At 37.3% G+C, this 21,726-nt stretch overlaps 1 long non-coding RNA gene and 1 pseudogene across 1 annotated transcript; both read right to left on the bottom strand.

The window, feature by feature from the left end:
* Positions 1–575: 575 nt before the first annotated feature.
* Positions 576–15,959, bottom strand: LOC139950960 (alkaline phosphatase, tissue-nonspecific isozyme-like; annotated as a pseudogene).
* Positions 15,960–18,659: 2,700 nt separating this feature from the next.
* On the bottom strand, positions 18,660–20,813 carry LOC139950783 (uncharacterized). The gene is made up of 3 exons (XR_011787702.1): positions 20,326–20,813; positions 19,491–19,603; positions 18,660–19,049 (listed from the first exon to the last, which is right to left on the bottom strand). It is a non-coding gene; the product is annotated as an uncharacterized lncRNA (long non-coding RNA).
* Positions 20,814–21,726: the final 913 nt, after the last annotated feature.

Raw genomic sequence — 21,726 nt, forward strand, 5'->3', positions numbered from 1 at the left:
CATGATTTTTTTTTTTTTAGCTTTATGACTTCAATTAAGTTATCTGAATATTGACAATGAAAATATTGATCCTAAACTAGTAGAACAAAAACATTGTTACAAAATAAAAACCTCTCCACAACGACCCCTTCCACATAATGTAACCGTCCATTGCACGCTAATGCATTGCGCGAAATTGTACTCATTTTCACAGAGCGGGTCACTGGTCTCTGGCTACCACGGCAAACAAGTATATGGACAAGGCGAGGAAACACCAGGGCTACGTTAATATAAAGATCACATGTTCAAATGTCAAAGTAATTTGATTTTTGGGATTTGTTTTCATCAAACATTAAACAAAAATGTATCCAGCCAGTTTCTCATTTAGGCCTGGCGTTCTTTTCTTTTTTTGTATGTTTGATTCAAAAGTGATATTACTGGAAAAAGTCGCTTTGATTTAAGCAGCTGTGAAAACGGTTAACATATGTCATGTTTGTGGTTGTTTGTTTTACTGTTTGCAAACACGATTAAACTATAATATTGGCTGTCTTTGCTATAAACTGGACAAAATACATTCATTGAATTTATTTTTCAATCTATAAACTTCCGTACGAAAGCTTCCGTACGAAAGAAAACAACAGTAAAGCCAAAATGGAATTTGGTCCTGTAGAGGGCGCCCCATTGTGGCAGTTTAACCCGGAAGCATATCTGACCACGTGGGCAATGTAGTGCTGTTCATGGACCCCGTGAAAAAGATGCGACGTTGGTCCATTGGCGTAAATAGTGACGTCTTTTCCACCATGAGTCTCTGAATCAATTGGGACAAGCGCTGGATGGTGAAAATCGGCAGCTTCTGCACAAACAAATAATAAAACAATGTTTATCACAATACAAGTAAAATAATTGTTTACACAAGTTAATGATTAACTCTATGAAATGGCAAAGGGGCACTTTCCCTTGGCAAAATCGTGTTTGCAAAAACTTCCCTGTAACTTTGCCAAGTTATGTGTTTAATATTTAAAATATTTCAAAAAGTCTGCATATACTCGGATTTAATTTTACTGAGTGCTGTACTTGAGTGGTATAAACCAAAACTCAAAGTAATCAATTGAAGCTTTACCTGTGTTGGTATCCGTCAGATTCCGTCTCGAACCAATACTTTTTAAGCTGTTTAACTCCTCAATTCCTCCAGGGCCGTTTGCATATGAGAGTGTTGTAAACGGCAAACCATCATTCATCAGACCTTGACGTTTATGCAAAACCATTTTGTTGTAATTAGAATTTAGATATGAATGGTTTGACGATGAATCACCATTCACTTATAGAAAACTGAGAAGCTTGCACAACTTGTTAACATTACTTACTGGTCAGAATTCAGTCTGCATTCGGGTAACTTAACGGAGTTTACTTTTTGTTTCAAAACATAATAAAGCTGCAGTCTATACAAACAGTTGGATTTATCGAGAGATACCGCCCTTTGAAAAAGGGGAAGTAAATAAATAATAATAGTTAGAAACAGTCTCTCTTTAAATTCATTGTATATTATTTTGCATACAAATGATATTTTGACAGATATAGCTTTTAATTGTTCAAAGACACTGGCACTATTGGTAATTGTCAAAGACAAAAAAATATCAAACGTCGAAGTTGCGAGATAATAATGAGAGAAAAACACCCTTGTCACAAGAAGTTGTGTGCTTTTAGATGCATAGTTTATATACATCAAACTCTAAGTCTGAGGTCTAGAAATCAAATTCGTGAAAAATTACTTATCGAAAACTACGTTACTTCAGAGGGAGCCGTTTCTCACAATGTTTTACACTATCAACAGCTCTCCATTACTCATTACCAAGTCAGGTTTTATGCTAATAATTATTTTGAGTAATTACCAATAACAATAACATAACATAACATAACAATTAATATTTATAAGGCGCTATTCCATCAAGATCATAGCGCACTAGAAAGAAATTAACTTGGAAAAAGGTGAGTCTTAAGGACTTTACGAAAAGCAGACAGAGTATTAGATTCCCTAATGGCAGTTGGGAGATTGTTCCAAATCATGGGCCCAGCTACAATGAAAGCATTCTGACCTAAAACTTTGTTTGCTCGGGGAACATTCAAGCGAGTGATGTCAAGCGTGGACCGAAGAAATCGTGGAGGAGTGTAATGTGACAGTTAAGTGATAATAATGAGGTGTAGTTTTGTTATAGCATAAAAACGAGAAGAGCAATCTTAAAATGGATTCGTTCTCTAATTGGTAGCCAATGAAGTTCCCTAAGTGATGGGGTAATAATATGTTCTCTCAAGGGTGTGGAACATACTAAACGACCTGCACTAGTTTGTAGTCTTTGAACTCTGTCCAATTCATATGACGTTGCACCAAATAAAAGGAGATTGCCATAGTCAATACGAGAGAGGACTAAAGCTCTGACAACATGATGGAGAGTATCCTTATCCAGGTACCGTTTGATTCTCCTTAAGTTACGTAATTGAAAATTTATTGATTGGCAGAGGCTAGAAACTTACTTGCTCATTGTAATATTATTATGAGAATCAAATTTTATTTATAAGTTGCTGACAGAATCAGTAGGGTATGGTGGCCCTGAAGGGACATCGCACATCGCAAATATCTTTGCAAATATTTGCGATGTCGCAAATATCTTTGCAAATATCTTTGCAAATATTTGCGATGTCGCAAATATCTTTGCAAATGTCTTTGCAAATATTTGCGATGTCGCAAATATCATTGCAAATATCTTTGCAAATATTTGCGATGTCGCACATTTTATCGCATACCTTGTCGCATACTTTGTCGCATAGTTTGGATATTTGTGGCGAGAAATTTGTCAAGAGCCTAAAGGGCTTCATGACGTCAGATTTGTGATGATAAAACTTTTTCTTGCGGCAGCCATTAAAATCCTTGGTTACCGTTCTATAAAATTGACAAATCTGTCTCTTTTGAGGGCGTTTTACTATCAATAACAACAGTCTTCACCTGATATACCACCCATGAGAACGCGAACAATTTGCATCAATGATATTAAGGTAAGCTTTGATATAAAATGTAATTTTTTATGGTAATTTACTTCGCGTTAAAAATGACGGATACAAGTACGTGTGGCCGGTAACTTAGTGCTGCATCTAATTCGTGAAAATTGTCTTTTGGTTTTATTCTCAACATTTACTGATGAAGCCAAGCTACATTCGGGAATTTTTTGACAGGATAATATTTGTGAAAGTAGGGCTTGTCTTCTTAACTTGTTTATGGTTTTATTTTTCGTTGGCAGACATCAAATTCCTTGTCTGCTGATTAAAAACGAAAGTTGTTTATAAATATTTAAATATAATCCCCAGGCCGAGAGCTGGATAGTGATACATGTATTAGTTATAAATATTGCGGTTTCGTTTAAGCTGAACCGATTTTTTTTAAATAAACATTACATTGAACCCTGTTGTTACTTATGAATAATATTTCACTTTGTTCCCTTTTTTCAAGAAATGTTTTGTTGTAATGTAGGTCTACTTTATAAATAATAATATTTCATATTGTTTACTTCTGACTGATGTACGAGGTATTTAGTAATTAATTTGAGTTTTCTGAAGGGAAACACATTTCTTGGCAACTTAAAAAAGGTTACATGATTACATAAATTTGCATATTAGCCATGAACGAATGAATGATGATACATGCACACCTGCACCAACTTATCAAGCAGGGGCTATATGGGTTGGGTGTTGGGGTGGGGGGGGGGGGACTTCGCTAGATAGAAGAACACCCGTTGCTTGTGGAATAAGGATTCTAACATTTTTCTGTAGAAGAGGACTGGCATTCATCAACATTCTTACTTGTATCAACTTTTATTGTTTTATTTTATCATGTAGGCCTACAAGTACAATGTAGAGTTGGAAGAGTGACTTTGGTGTGAGGAAAACCACCAGGCCGAGGTTCAAGTCTAATACTAATAGGGGCAAAAGGATACTTGAACACCGCCCATATCTGTCAGGTACGTACGGTATGAATCACATAATTGGTTTTTACCCATATTATACACCGATGTGTGTTATATAAGCACTGTAAACTCAGTACTTACCCGAGTTCTGTGAAAACAAAAATCACAGGCAAATTACTCGGGTGGGATTCAAATCCACAACCTTTGCAATTCTAGAGCAATTTCATGCTAAACTAGACCACCGAGTTTGCCCAGTAGCTGAGGCAGTATGAATCCTAAATTTTAGCAGCTGCAAATGATGTTAAAATTGCACTGGGTTACGAATATTCAGTTTGGTTTTTACTCTGGTAAGTGTTGAGTATATAGTGCTAACACCACATCGGTGTATATGGGTAAAAACCAAAATGAATACTATAAATATCAAGGCTGTGGCATTATTTACTCCGAAAAAGACGACGGTCTAAACCCACCCGTATACACTGTGCGTAGTGTGTAATCACACCGCACGACCCACCCGTATACACCGTCACATTGCTGAACACTCGTCGTACGACTACTGTGCACAAGTCATCCGCACTCGTACCACTATTACCGCATGCAGAGGCCGTGTACTATGGCGTGTCAAACGTTGCATTATTCGATAATGTACAATATATGTGCGATGTTTCTCATATATATGCGATAATTGTCACATATGTGCGATATTCATTTGATGTATGCAATAAATGTAATATATAAACAATAAATGTAATATATATGCAATAAATGTAATATATATGCAATAAATGTAATATATATATGCAATAAATTGTAATATATGTGCGATAAATTGTAATATATGTGCGATAAATTGTAATATATGTGCGATAAATTGTAATATATGTGCGATAAATTGTAATATATGTGCGATAAATTGTAATATATGTGCGATGAATTGTAATATATGTGCGATAAATTGTAATATATGTGCAATAATTTGCAATATATGTGCGATAATTTGCAATATATATGCGATAATTTTTAATATATGTTTGATAATTTTGTAGTATATTATATGCGATCATTTGTATGCGATGTTTTGTGACGGTATACATATGCGATAATTTAATATACATGTGCGATGTTCGTTCTTATATATGTGCGAAAATGGAATTGTGGGATATAGTATGGCTTCCTGTCCACTTGATCCCCGTATCCGTAATGTTTTAGATCGGGCCAGACTATACTCTGGACGGTATAGTATGGTTCCTATGGTTCAATGAGATTGGCGTAGGGTTTATAGTGATGGTCAGGGTACGAGACTCGAGCAGCGTATTTCCGAAATAGCCAGCCAGCCGCGTATTCGGATAATAGAACACATGCAGTACAGGGAGGTGACAAAATGTTGCATTTTGCTCAAATATGAAGGTGAAGATCTGTTTTACTCCAACGAATTCTGCAATATTAGCATAATTTAGATATGTTAATTGATAATATGTCAATTTCATAGCTTCACATGATTAAAAAAATAATTTATAAAAAGTGAAAAACATTAACAAAACGTCAAAAAATGACCCGCAAACAAAAAGGCAAAAATTTTTATTTTTGTATTTTTTGCATTTTTTAAGGAAGATAGACTGGACGTATCAAATTTTGAGCTGGCTAAATTGGTCAACTATTATTGATTCTGCAATAAAAAGAAAATGTTTTAAGAAAATGTTTGTCTTATCGAAGGGTGTCACCACCTTTTGCTCGCGGCTGACATAACTATAAATGTGGTGACTAAGATTCCAAAAATTTGAAAAATGATTTTGCAAACAAGACACAGTTGAATTTTTATAGCACAAGAACTTTTAAGTTTTATTGACAACAATTAAAAATAATCAATCATGAGTGTTTCAGATATAGCTCGGTAATTTACTAACTTTAACTGTTCTACAATTTAAAGTCACCTGGAAATAGAAGTGTTTTTCTTTCAAACATAAGAGTATATGCTTACGAACAATAAAACAATTTATTTAGTAATTGATAAGACAAACATTTTCTTTTTATTGCAGAATCAATAATAGTTGACCAATTTAGCCAGCTCAAAATTTGATACGTCCAGTCTATCTTCCTTCAAGATTCTGGAACAAGAAAGCAACTTTTTGTCTTAACGAAGGGTTCAAATTCTTTTCAAATTGTGTTTAAGTCCACCGTCTATGTAATTGGGCGGAATGTACATTGACAATGGCGTCAGAATAACTGTGGTTAATCAACCACTAGATAGTGAACCAAATTTACCCAGCTCCAAAATTTGATACGCCCACTATATTAGTCTTGAAAGTTCTGGATTACAAATTAAATGTTTTGTTTTAACGAAGGGTATAAATTCTTTTCAAGTTATGGTTTTGTATTTCACAGTGATGATTTTTTGACATATTAAAAAATGCAAAAAAATACAAAATAAATTTTTTTGCCTTTTTGTTTGCGGGTCATTTTTTGACGTTTTGTTAATGTTTTTCACTTTTTATAAATTATTTTTTTAATCATGTGAAGCTATGAAATTGACATATTATCAATTAACATATCTAAATTATGCTAATATTGCAGAATTCGTTCGAGTAAAACAGATCTTCACCTTCAGATTTGAGCAAAATGCAACATTTTGTCACCTCCCTGTACTGTATGTGTTCTATTATCCGAATACGCGGCTGGCCGGCTATTTCGGAAATACGCTGCTCGAGTCTCGTACCCTGACCATCACTATAAACCCTACGCCAATCTCATTGAACCATAGGAACCATAATATACCGTCCAGAGTATAGTCTGGCCCGATCTAAAACATTACGGATACGGGGATCAAGTGGACAGGAAGCCATACTATATCCCACAATTCCGTTTTCGCACATATATAAGAACGAACATCGCACATGTATATTAAATTATCGCATATGTATACCGTCACAAAACATCGCATACAAATGATCGCATATAATATACTACAAAATTATCAAACATATATTAAAAATTAACGCATATATATTGCAAATTATCGCACATATATTGCAAATTATTGCACATATATTACAATTTATCGCACATATATTACAATTTATCGCACATATATTACAATTTATCGCACATATATTACAATTTATCGCACATATATTACAATTTATCGCACATATATTACAATTTATTGCATATATATTACATTTATTGCATATATATTACATTTATTGCATATATATTACATTTATTGCATATATATTACATTTATTGCATACATCAAATGAATATCGCACATATGTGACAATTATCGCATATATATGAGAAACATCGCACATATATTGTACATTATCGAATAATGCAACGTTTGACACGCCATAGTGTACGGGGGCGTCATGTCGTGCGATGTGGTTAAGTTTACGCAGTGTACAATGTATACGGGTGGGTTTTTACAGTGGCGTTTTTTCGGAGTGACAATTTGACTGCCGTAGCAAGGCTTAGCAAGGCTAACCCAACATCCTTTTGAGATGTTCCCGCTAATCAGTGGTGATCTGGAGTTCGAGAGACTTCCAAGTCAATCCCCCCTTGAATGTTAACCTTTGTTTTTTTATACACAGGGGGGGGGGGGGGGGGGGGGGTAAGAAAGAAAACTCTCTAAACCAACATTAAATCCCAAGAGCTAAAAAACAATTTTGTTTAAATACATTGTACAATGATCACCCGAATGGTTTGATTAATGCTATAATTTTGCAATTTAAAATGTTGAGGGCTGCATTGATTATTTGATCATACATGTACTCAAGCATTGATTCATTGATCATACTCGAGCATTGATTCATTGATCATACTCAAGCATTGATTATTTGATCATACTCAAGCATTGATTATTTGATCATACTCAAGCATTGATTATTTGCTCATACTCAAGCATTGATTATTTGATCATACTCAAGCATTGATTATTTGATCATACTCAAGTATTTATTATTTGATCATACTCGAGCATTGATTATTTGATCCTACTCAAGCATTGACTATTTGATCATACTCATACGGTTGTATCTTCTTCTAAATTCAGTTACAAGGATCTGCAGAAAAGCGTCAATGTGAGAAGCGTAACATGTGCTAACCAGTTCCGCATCAAAGCGAAAGACCTGTTAGTTCATTTCAGAACAATATAAGATGTCATCAGTAGGCCTGCTGGGCAACAAGTGAAGTTTACTACTCATCAAACTTTGTAGTCACGACTTTGAAACTCGTTGCGACTATTTTAAACTCCTAAGATACATTGCGGCAAGTTGTTTGCCGCAGGCCCAATCAAGTAAAATTAATGTGCTAAAAGGATTGAAGTTGTTGGGAATAGTCAAGAGCGACACAATTGGAGACTTCCCAACGCTAGGTGGCAGCAGACTTACCGGGCAAACTTCTATTGTTTATGTAGTTATGAGCTTGCGCATAATTCTGAGAACAATGGCTTTGCCCGATAAGTCTACTGCCACCTATCGTCCTAGAAAGTCTCCTGTTGGTTCACCAAGCAGTAGTCGTGACTGTTTTTGTAGTAGTCATGGTAGCACGTCGACTATCTGAGTAGTTGAAAAATGGTATTTGTAACTCGACAAGGCAATCAATAGTCTCCACTTCGACACTTGTCACACTAGTCGCTTAGACTTAGTCATCGGTAGAGGAAATATCACCTGTGATTCAGCAGAAGAAACTTCACCAGTGTCGACAAAGATATAAAGCTCAATTCTAAATGTAAAGTAACATAAAGCAAACTGACCTGTCCTTATTTGCTAATTTTTGCTAGCAACTATTCTACAGCTGAAAAATACAGTAAGAAAAAGCTTGACAATTCCGAAATACTAACCTAACAGTTGACGAAATAATCATGTTGCTTTACTTTAAAGTGGAGATCATCATAGTTGCAATGAACTTCAAAATTGTTAAGTAACCTAACATTTTCCCAGCCTAATGGGAGAACACAAACAATTATTTATTAGCACCGTCTTTGTAATCTTAAAAAAAAGTTATTTAAAAAATCAATTGCTGTAAATTGATACTTCTTTTGTTTAAAGGTAACTCAATTTATGATAAAATAAAGTTGTCATTGTAGTGCAGTATAGCTTGTATGCAGTTTTTACTTGATAGTCAGAGTATGTTGTTTTTATTCTAAAAGAATGTTCTAGTTTTTAACAACTTACCTTTCGAAATTTCCCTGCTTTCAGTTTCAATGCAATTTCAATTCCAGTTTCATAAAGCGACGTTTTCAGAACGTTTTGTTGTTGATGAAAACAACCATCATTTGTTGGCTTTCACTAAAATAAGTCATTTTTCAATCAAGTGAAGCTAAGAAGTGGGCTGCTTTAATTATTACAAGTTATTGAGGTACTGTTACAATAATTAAACCATCAGAAAGCGAATATGCGTTTGTTACAATACAAAAGGTATGATTATGTGTTTTGTGGTGGTGTTATTTTTTTAATTTTTATTTTACAATCAATAAATAAATGCCTCACACACAAAAAGCAGACGACGCACGTTTGTCCTCGTGCATTATTATTTCCCCCATGATCCACCACGCCTGAAAATCCCAAGCCTGAAGCGTCAAGCCTGAGCCTTCGATTCGTAAACGCTCTATGTACACAGCAAGTTGTACTATGGTAAAGGCGCTTCGCCGCTCGCGGTTATGTTCTTTTTTTCGAGTGTTAAATTTTTGGGGCTGTGCGTGCTATCCGGTGTGCCGCGTGCGCCTTGACTAAAGGCTAGTGCAAGTTGTAATGGCATAAAAAAAAAACATGCGCGGACTGTATCCGACTATCCACCCGTGTGTACATGTTAATGGAATGAAGGCTGGAACCCAAACAACCCTTTAGGCTCTTGAAAAATTTCTCGCCACAAATATGCAAACTATGCGACAAAGTATGCGACAAGGTATGCGATAAAATGTGCGACATCGCAAATATCTGCAAAGATATTTGCAATGATATTTGCGACATCGCAAATATCTGCAAAGATATTTGCAATGATATTTGCGACATCGCAAATATTTGCAAAGATATTTGCAATGACATTTGCGACATCGCAAATATTCGCAAAGATATTTGCAAAGATATTTGCGACATCGCAATTATCTGCAAAGATATTTGCAAAGATATTTGCGACATCGCAAATATTTGCAAAGATATTTGCGACATCGCAAATATTTGCAAAGATATTTGCAAAGATATTTCCGACATCGCAGATATTTGCAAAGATATTTGCGATGTGCGATGTCCCTTCAGGGCCACCATAGTAGGGTCAATCGATGTATCAGTTTTATTTTCATTGAGCTTAAGCTTGTTAGAAGTCATAGTGTCCACTGCCTTTAAAGTTATATTTGTGGAAGAAACTTACCTCCTCTGCCGAGTATTGGACTACCACGATCAGCTGCTCCTCCTATAGATAGTACATGGCTATGGTCGGCAGTTACAATAAATAAAGTCTCCATTTCATTGGTCATTGACATCGCCTTGGCTACAGCCTTATCCGTTGCAATGGTATCATGCAGGGCGTGGTAGGCTAACCCGTCATGATGCGCATGGTCAATTCGGCCACCTTGGTGTATCAATTCAAGATAGTATGATTTATTTGTGTTTAAATTATTGACATTTTATGATAAATCTGGTAGTGTGTCTTGTTCGTGAAGAATGTTCACGCTGTCACCATCTTGGTCATGTTCCCTGTTTCCATAATAGTAATGAATGCTAACATTCATTGCGCAAACATGGCACCAGCCTCAGTTTGGTTACAATGGAGTATAAAGTCAAGATGGCCACACCGTGATAAAGGTTTATAATCACGCTGTCACCATCTCGGTCATGTTCCCTGTTTCCATAACAGTAATGAATGCTAACATTCATTGCGCAAACATGGCACCAGACTATTATTTTGTCCAGCCTCAGTTTTGTTACAATGAGTTTGAATGGAGTAAAATCAAGATGGCCACACCGTGATAAAGCAACATCATAGACGGAGTTTTTGTCAACCAAGATTCGAAAACTAGGAATGGCCCTAGTTTTTAAAAATGTTTGTTTACAACCAAATTACAAGTTTGCAGAAAAGTCTACTTTGGTGACAAAATCTAGTAGGTTGGTTGCATGTTTGCTATATTATTTGGCCGTCCATGCCAACCTGCGTGGTCTTGTTATCAACAATGAAAATACATACAATCTGTGACTGGACAATGGCATCAAAGATGCCGGACAATGTAAATACTCCATATAACGAGGTTTCAGATTGTCAATGATTTTCTAAGCCTCAAAAATAAGAGGTAGGGCCAATAACGATAACCTCTTGTGAAACAGCAGCAATGACACAAAGGGCTCATGTAGTCTTGTCCAAGGTCTTTTACGCAAGCACCGGCTCGCTACTATGAATTCAAGAACTGCATACTGCACGGTATATAACATTACTTAATACCGTGGGGTCGAAGCATGGTTTTTCGAGGTTGTTGTACCTCATACAACGAGGCTGCAACTAGACTCGGTATCAAGTACTGTTATGTATACCGTGCGGTATAGTATCTATGCAGTTCGTGAATTCAGAGCGGGTCTGTGCTAGCGTATAGAGCCTTGGACAAGGCTAGGGCTCATGAAACCAATTAACCAACACTCTACAAAAACCAGAAACCTGTATGTTGTAATAATAACTTACCCTCAACCATAAGGAAGAACCCGTCTTTGTCCTTCTGAAGTATCTCAATAGCCTTTTCTACCATCTCAGACAATGAGGGCTCACCCCTACGTCATTCATTCGGCTACCTTCAAATTGCATGTGACTGGGATCAAACAAACCTGAAAGGTAAGCAAAGTTAATACCACTGTCAAATAAAAGTTTCTTTATTAAATCGTCCTGGTTAGTTATAAAGTTCAAACTTAAGACGGACACGTAATATTATTGTGATATAATAATAATAAAAACTGAGTGCAAACAAAGTAATGTAATGCTGTACAACCAATAATTTTGGTCTGCTTGAATATAAAACGTGTTAAAGACACTGGGGACCTTTGGTAACTGTCAAAGACCAGTCTTCACTTGGTACATCTCAACATATGCATAAAATATTACAAACCTGGAGCGCGTTTTGGCGACCCTAACCAGAAACATGTTTGAGCTTTGGCTATTGGTCGAGCGTGTTCGGTTGAACCGCTGTTCCGACCAAACCGTAACCGACTTGTTGGCTCGATTAGGCTTGGTTTTAAGATGGCGGACTCTAAAAACTAACGGAAAACGTACTGAAATTCTTTTAAAAATGAAATACTTTGAAGCATAACAATTAAATAATGTTGATAAAATTACAAAGACTAAGTTCCATTCCTCGATAATAAAATGACGGCAATATATTTTGAGAACATAAATTTCCAAGAGATGTACCTACGTCATGAACTTTTTCTGGTTACCGACCCGTTTTCGCGTAGCTCTCTGAATTTTTTTCGGTCAGTGAATTTGACGTCAGCAACTTGTTTCTGGTCATGGTCGCCAAAACACGCCCCTGTTAAAATTTGAGCTCAATTGGTCGTCGAACTTGCGAGATAATAATGAAAGAAAAAATACCCTTGTCACACGAAGTTGTGTGCTTTCAGATGCTTGAATTCTGGATCAACGGCACCTAGCCTAAAGCCCAAGACAAATAAGTGACACAACCTTCGATACCAAAATGAAACCCTCTACCAAACCAACATCCTAGACCTATTTACATGAACATTTAGCCCAAGACTTATGCGGCGCATAAAGGTTGTAGGCACAATCATCTTCCGAACGACAGACGATTGTTCGTACTTGTTCAAATTGGTACATAAAACAACAACTCACCTAAAAGGTTGTCAGTTTCAAGTGGATTGACGTCTTTAAATTGTTCCAAATTCCACACGTACTTGCTGTTTGTCTTGTCTTTACCTGCTTGCCATTCGTCTTAAACAAAACATAATATTGTAAAACAACTAGTGAAACAAATCCTTGCTTGATTGTTTCAATTCGTAGTATATAGCAAGAGCTTCATGTGACCGAAAGAAAATTAAAAGCTGTGGAACTATAAAAACATCTTTAAAGTCAAGGTTTGATCAAGTAAAACTATTTTGATGAGAGATACTTCTACAAGAACACAACATTTTAAAAGAACATAAACAGACAAGAATAATTATAAGATGAATAGATTCATTACCATTAAAGACACTGGACTATATTGGTAATTGTCAAAGACCAGTCTTCTCACTTGGTGTATATCAACATTATGCATAAAATAACAAACCTATGCAAATTTGAGCTCAATTGGTCGGCGAAGTTGCGAGATAATAATGACAGAAAAAAACTCCCTTGTCACACGAAATTGTGCGCTTTCAGATGCTCATCAAAATCTAATTATGAGGTCTCGAAATCAAATTCGTGGAAAACTACTTCTTTCTCGAAAACTACGTTGCTTCAGAGGGAGCCGTGTCTCACAATGTTGTATACTATCAACCTCTCCCCATTACTCGTTACCAAGTAAGGTATGCTAATAATTATTTTGAGTAATAACCAATAGTGTCCACTGCATATAAATAAGTTCGTCTGGATTGTTGATGATCATGAAAAAAAAGATTCGTTTTTACAAATCCAAAAATATGTACGATGTTACTAAACATATAATTGACAAAGCTCCTAGCTTAGGAGTAAAACGTAACTACTAGTACTAAATTATATGTAAAGTATACATCATACATAATTTTGGATTTGTAAAAACGAATCTTTTATTTCAGATTCATTACCACTTTATATTCAAGTACATTCCTCCTATCTTCTATAACTACGCACCATGCTGTCTCTATGGTAATGTCAGCGCCTTGCGGCTCATGGACAGTTATCGATTCACCATTATCGACTTACCAATATTGATTTACCATTGTGGTTTCAATATTATCTTTTCCCATTATCGATTCTCCATTACTGATTCACAGTTATCTTTTTACGACTATCGGTTCACCAATTATTGATCCACAAATATTATCGAATCACCATTATCGATTCACCAACATCGAATAGTGGTTATTGATTTACAAATATCGACTCACCAATATCGACTAATAATTATCGATCAACCAATTTTGATTCACCATTATCAATTCAGCATTATTGATTTCAGTAGCTCGGTTTCTATGGAATCTGGATGGGATCAGAAGCTGTTAAAGCAAAATGGTGCAATAGTCATCAATAATTGGGTTTAAGTTTGGTCAGGTTTACATACCGATGAGATTTCGTCCATCATTTCTAGATCCAGCTTTAGAAGAGTCTTCAGGATACTCTGGGTCGGCAGCTTCTCTCGGTAACATTTTCATCCTTCCCCCACCCATTATAACCTGGCATAGATTAATGAAGAATTAGTATAAAAATTACCGTACCATGAAGTTGGTGGTCGGCATGCAGCAATGACTAGCAGGTAGGGTATTCTAGGAAGCTGCTTCGGAAGTGCTGCTAGGAAGTTTGAAATAATGACATTTGCCAGCCTTTCATTATGTGAGCACGCTTTAAAAAAATGCTAAAAAATGATTAATTGTTTAAATTGATTAACTGTTTAAATTGATTAACTATCGAATGCTTCCAGCTACCTGTTTCATTGCCGGTCAGTTTGTGAGATACTCTGATTCAAAAACCAAAATAACCCATGATATTGGTGAGGGTATCGAATAATCAAACGGTACATTCAGAATAGTGAACGCAAACACTGGTTTGTGTCAATGTTGCAGATTGTACCTGTGTATCCTGTCCGAGTGTTATGAGTTGCTGAGCGATGTCAATGCAACCGATGTCAGTTTCCTTCTGCGGTATATCAGAGTCACACTCCCAGTCTCGATGGGGCGAATGTGCGTAAAGTGCGGCAGGGGTAGCGTGTGTCACACGGGCAGTGCTGACGAATCCCGTTGCCTTGCCTTTAGAAAGCACACAAAGCAACGAAAACCTAATTTATTAGCTATATTATATTCGATCGATACAATTTCAAGAACACAAGATTAAAATTAATACAAAACACTTGACAACAAATCAATGAAAGTAAATCATACTTATTATACACACATTGACTGGCAATGAGGTAATTGTACGTCTACCCCCGAGGGACTTTGAGTGACCAGAAGAGGGACCTATTTCCCGAGGCTGAAGGCCAAGGGAAATAGGCACCTCTTCTGGTCACTAAAAGGCCCGAGGGGGGAATAGACGTACACTAGTTACCGAATCAAGAGAGGGCGCTGTAACCGGGCACTATTTTCAAAGAGCTAGTTCCCGCAAAACACATGCGCCCGATCACTAGACTAAGCTTATCCCACGAGACCGTGTTTCAGCCAACCAGAATACAGAAAAGGCAAGAGGTGTGTTATAAAACATTATATGAATATGTTGACGTTCTTTTAAACTTACCAGACTTTTGAGCAGATATCATAACAGACTCCACATTAGCATTGAGACTAGATTTACAATCTCCTTTAATAGCAGAATCGTCTAGCCCTATCACTGCTGTCTTGGTTTTAACACCACTTAAATAAGCAGTAGCCGTACCAGCCGAGTCCGGTACTTGCCTATCGGTATTGTAGGTCTAGAGGATGAAAGAGGACAGGAAATATTCTCAGACTAAATGCTCCGTATGTTTGACCACGTGGGGCGCACTCAATATATTGGGTGCGTTCGTTTAGCTTCCCTGGGTCGACCCCGATCTGCCCCGGTACGTTCGAATAGCTTTGACGGGGCTCACCCGGGTCAGCCCCCCCCCCCCCCCCAGTGCCCTGCTTGTGGAGTGGGTCACTTGGGGTGACCTGAGGTGCATGCCATCACCACGAGAGGGCGAGTGTGTTCGTTCGATTAGCTCTTGTCAGGGGTTCACCCGAGTGAGCACCACGGGGTCGACCCAGGGAAGCTTATCGGGCACACCCACTATTTGTATCATATCTGGACACTGATTTCATTGGATAAACGTGCAGTGACGTAAGCATTCTGTTTCCGTGTTTTGATTGGTCCGAGGTGATTTTTGGCATTTGTACTAGCGGTCACCTGCATATGAATCTAGGTGAAAGGTGAAGATGGACAAGGATTGACCTACGCTAGAGGCCACTCTCTGGCGTTATCATTCACGAGCCTCGAAGTGTGACGTCAGATGTTCAGGCTATAGGGATATACTAGCCTGAACATCTGACGTCACACTTCGAGGCTCGTGAATAACGTCAAAGAGTAACCTCTCGCCTTTAAAGATGGACTATAACAGATTATTGATATAGCCAATATTACTATTTTTGTACAAGAAATGTAAAATAAGGACTGATATTTTAGTAGTATTAAATAAAACCTTTACCTTCATGCAAAAAAAAAACACAAATTCGCGCGGCGTACTCCGACCCAGAAAACTCAGTTTCGGCAAAAGCCGGTGACCCACGAACCATTCATACACAGTGTGTGACGTCACACCACGTACCGAAGCTCTGTACACAGTGTGTCAGGTCGATCGTGTGCGTGCATTTTACATGTACACTGAATGTGGAATAACATCGGACACTATAGGCTGCATTTTTTGACACAAAAAAACAGCGAAACTGTCCGATGGCAGCGGGTCTTGGGAAAACCACAGTATAGATGAGGAAAAGGCATTTCAGGGAGGCACTTCAGAGGAAAGTGAGGGCTCTAGCGATAAGGGGAGCTCACCGGACGAGAGAGAAGCCGAAGACGTGTTATGAGTACATGTAGTTAACCAGCCCGGGGACGATGATCGTCAGGCCGAAGACGATGAGCCAAACTCTGATGATCGACGGCTAAAGACAGACTGGTAAGGCCACAAAACGTTTCATGAATTATACTGAATGATGCTTCGTTTGATCAGTTTATTTCTGCTCCCAAAAATAGTTGAAGGCTATCCTTGACTAAATTAAAACATGAACGAACATGATGGACAAGGTTTATTGTTTACCTCCATTCACGTTATAATACATGTATGTGAACAACACATGCACTGACTTAGCGGGCAGTAGAAATGTGAGAGGAGGGGTAATTTTTGTCTTGCGTTTTATACTTTGTTGGCAAAATTCATACATTATCAATTTAAACTGATATTGTAGATAACCTATGTTGTTGTTTTTCTCCACCAAGTAACTGCGTGGTGGTTGACACATGTGCATCTACACAAATATCTCATGTACATGTATGTAACTGCTACTTTGGATTATGATTGCCTTCTGGCATGGGTATAGTTTTAAAGCAATTCAGGTACACACATGCAATATTAACACTTCACCATGCAAACCACAAATCTGTTGTTAATAATTTTGTATGAATTCTTTTGTTAATAATTTTGTATGAATTCTTTTGTTTTGTTTTACAGAAAACACTGCAATGATGATTATCAGCAAGTGGTGAGCTTAGGACTATCTTGTCCGTTCAACCGCTGCCACCGACATCATGTTTGATGGCAGCAACACGAAGGACGTTTCCAAACCCTTGTGTACAGTACAGTGGAAGGATTTTCGTATCCACCAACGGATTAGGCAGCTTTGCTTTGGTTTAGTCGTAACAATTTTCCAAGTTATAATGATCCGGAGGGAGTGAGAAATAATTTGATAAGCCATAATAATTTACGTATAAATGTACATGTATATTATTTAATTTTGTTTCTTTCAGATGGGTGGGTGGTTCAAATTGATTAATTTAATTTGAACCACCCACCCCTCTGAAAGACACAAAATGTAAATTACTATGGCTTATAAAATTAGGTGTGTGGTTCAAATTGATTAATTTAGCACTTATGTGCAATATACTTGTCCCCTGTTGTCAACAATACACTATGATTAACATGGTAACAACATTCAACTTGGTTAGCAGAAATATAAAAACAAAACAAAAAACAGAAGCCATGTACACCTCCATAATAACGACAACACTAAAACTGTATGTATTTGCAAACGACAATAGTTTATTTTTGAGTTTAAAATATCAAAATTGAAAAAAAGGTTGCCTAGTGATAGCGAAATCATCTGAACATTCCGTCATCAAAAAAAGTTAACTATACAACCCTGTCAACGCCCCTCCCCCCCAAAAAAGAAAAAAAAAAAGAAAACCTAAGCCATGTTATGTACCTAGTTAGCTGTGGTTCTCTTTGTAAATTGTAAACTAAGTTGTACATTAAAAGAATATAATAAAATCATTGTGTACAGACCATGTCATTCTGTTTTTAAACAAAGTTGATTGTACTACCCTGGTTACCCCCCCCCCCAAAAAAAAAAAATATATATATATAAAAAATAAAATAAAAACCCACATCAATGTGTACAAGCTAGGGCCCAATTTCATGGATCTGCTTACTGTAAACAAAGAATCGACTCTTGCGGAAGCAGGAAATTCTGTGCTTACGTCAAGCGTGTTTCACAGGTTACCAGCAAATTTTGGCTTTTGCGGGTCATGGGTGCATACTTGGTTTATACCAGGCATTCTACGCTTACAAAGTATTAAGCGCAGAAATTTAGCCTTTGGACGTAAGCAGAGAACCGTGACCATAGCGCACATTTTGGTGGTGAACAGATCCATGAAATTGGGCACAGGTCATTCTTTCTTTAAACAAGAACTACCATGGACCCCCCCCCCCACCAAAAAAAAGCACCAAAAAATAAATGTGTACAGGCTAGCTAGGGCCCAGTTTCATGGATCTGCATACTGTAAAAAAAGAATCGGCACTTGCGAAAGCAGGGAATTCTGTGCTTACATCAAGCCCGTTTCACAGGTTACCAGCGAATTTTTGCTTTTGCCCGTCATGGGTGCATAGTTGGTTTATACCAGGCATTCTACGCTTACAAAGTAAGCTCAGAAATTTAGCGTTTGGACGTAAGCAGAGAACGGTGATCATAAGCGCAGAATTTGGTGATGAACAGATCCATGAAACTGGACACAGGTCATTCTTTCTTCAAACAAAGTTGAACCCACTACCTTTGAACCCCCACCCCCCCCCCCCCCAAAAAAAAAAAAAAAAGCTGTTGCATCCTTTTCCGGCTGGTGAAGGTTGATATCAATGACACGGGGGTTACACATCAGCTGCGGATGGAGTTGTTTTCATGTCTTGTCACCCTGCTGACAATGAACAAGTGCATTGTGCATGCATTCTATGCGTATCTGTTTAATGAAAAATAAAAAACAAAACCAAATAATTGTTATGTGGGATTTCTTGAAAATTTACAAGGCAGAAATACAATCTGGGAAGGTTTGACGTAACACCATGTACTGACAATCTCTCTTTGAGTTGGCGTAATTTTGAAAAGAACCTTACAGGAGTTAACGCAAAACCAGTACAAAAGGAGTCCACATGCAACAAGGGGGCAGGTTTTCTTTATGTCTGATAGAAAACATGACCTCCAACCACCCCCCTCCCCCAGATCTACACCTAGTACAAAACTGTTCAGGTACAGATCGGGGTGGGGGGGGTTCTTGCGATTCAACACCCCATCCCCTCCCCCCCCCTCCACTGGAACAGTTTTCAAAGGGGCAGCTGAAAAACTAAAAATGAAGAAATCATCTGATCCTCTGAAAATTTGCATGCATAGGCCTACTACTTACCTAAAGTGCTATTGAGAATCTTAGGTGTCCATTTCTAGTTCTGGCTAGCATGTCTCCGTACTGCATTGTCTTCGTCCTGCATTCTCATTGTAGTGTAGAGCTGCGAGTTATTTCTGTACAAAAAAATATAAAAACAAAAAATAAATAAATAAATAAAAAAACTAGTGCTGAAAAAGAACTGGCCTTATTTTACAAATGCAAATATAGTAAACACTCCATAATTAACCGTGCCAAGCCAATAAACACAGCTATAGAAAAACTTCAGACTAAACTTCTCTGGAATTGGTAATTCCTGAATTAGGAGAGAAAAATTCTGAATGACTATGGATGGGCAATTATATGGATGGGAGTTTGAACATATTTTTGAGCTGTGCCTTAAAAAAAAAAGCGAACACTTCTTAGGCAGCTTTGGCAAAAACAATGTCCAGCAATCCAGTATAGACCAATATAAATACATGTCAGCGAGGCCAATAAACTGTTAACTGTAACAATCAACTTTTTAAATGGATTAATATAGTGTTCACACATGGTTGAGCATGAACATGCCAGAAAGTGTAAACCAGGGCATAAACATGCCTAAAGCACTTGGGTGGCTACATGAATTCATCACTCAACAGAGTCAATACACTATGTAGCTATTTAATGGTAGTCGGGTCAGATTCAGAGCATGCACATCGTGTCATTTGACAACAAGATGATTGTTCCTTGCATGAAAAGGGTAGAGATTGTTTACTATTTTTCTTATTACAATTACATGTACATGTATTGGGCCTGAATTAATAATGGAGATAGTTTCTCAGTAGTAGATTTTTAAAAATTATTAACAAGTACTTACCAGGCTTTTCTCCCTCTCTTTTCTGTAATGCCACTTGATTCTTTTGCTGTTCCACGGCCACTTGCGACCAGGGCCACGGCAGAGGGACCCCGCCGACGTCGTAGCATGCACAAGCAGCACTGGCTGGGGCCTGGTGGTAGAAGATCCCCCTGAATTCTCTCGATGCTTAGAGGTTTAAATTTCGGAATCGATCCAGGCTTCTTACACAAACTTTGAAACTTCTAGTGCATCCACAAACAACCAATTAATAGTCGGCAGTATTTATAGCTGATACATTAGAAACAAAAAGCTTCGTAGCACACACGCACGCCTATAGTGTGGATGAAAACGCATACACAACACACGGAGTAACATGGCGTAATCTTTGTTTACTCTCGTTGCTTCATGGGTATGACATCACCATTTTTTGACCGCGTTCATGACGTCCGCTGGTTTACAAATCCGCTTGGATTTCAGTGTTGGTTTAATAGCCGGGAACCAGTACAGGGCGGGAAATTTCAAATCCGAAGAATCGAGGTCAAATTTTTTCGGTCAAATTGTAGCAAAATTATTTGGAGAAAAACATGACCACAACAATGAATTGATAGCTGAACACAACATAAACAAGTTATGATAGTGATTTTAATGTAGGAGTACCGTTATAGTCCATCTTTAAACGCCTTGAACGAAGACTATTCTTCATGAAGCTTTTTCGCGCTCTATTGATAATATTTTAAAAAAGAAGTAAAAAAAAAAAAACGTGGAGCAAAAATAATGATTTTTTGAAATAATTATTTGAATTTTTATTACTCAAGAATGGATGACGTCATCATGACCTAACTAACACATTATTCCACTCCTAATGCATATCTAACTATGTGCGAAGTTTCAAGTTCATACGAGTTTGGGAAGTGTGCTTTTGTTCGAGGACAAGGGACGAAGAGAAGAAGAAGATGAAAATCTGGATTGTTTTATTGATTTGTTTGTACTAAAGTTTTGTTTAATCCAGCAGTTTTTTTTAGCAAGACCACTCCTAATTGCTTGGGCCTTATGCTTTAACCATTCTGTTTTCTTTGAATGTTTTGTATTGTAACATCCATGTCTGTGCATGGAGGTAGAAATAGATTAGTTTACGTAACGTCCTTTCCTACTAGAGAAAGTTTGAAAGGGCTTATGTTATTCCAGAGATTCTTTTTCTTCAAAATATTTAACTCAAAATAACTTGGATAGTTGTTTTAACAAATAATCAAAACAATTGATGATTATGCTAAGTTCAAGAAGTAATAGATATCGTAATACTGACGTGAATTCCGTGGGCCCAAAACGCTCTTCACCCGGGTGGAGTGGTCGATCGATGTAACGTCTCTATTCTTCTCGGTGTTTAACCAAAACATGACCAATGTTCGTCATTTTGTACTGTTG

This window comes from Asterias amurensis, chromosome 18 (genome assembly GCF_032118995.1).
Source record: "Asterias amurensis chromosome 18, ASM3211899v1".
Classification (NCBI taxonomy): Eukaryota; Metazoa; Echinodermata; class Asteroidea; order Forcipulatida; family Asteriidae; genus Asterias; species Asterias amurensis.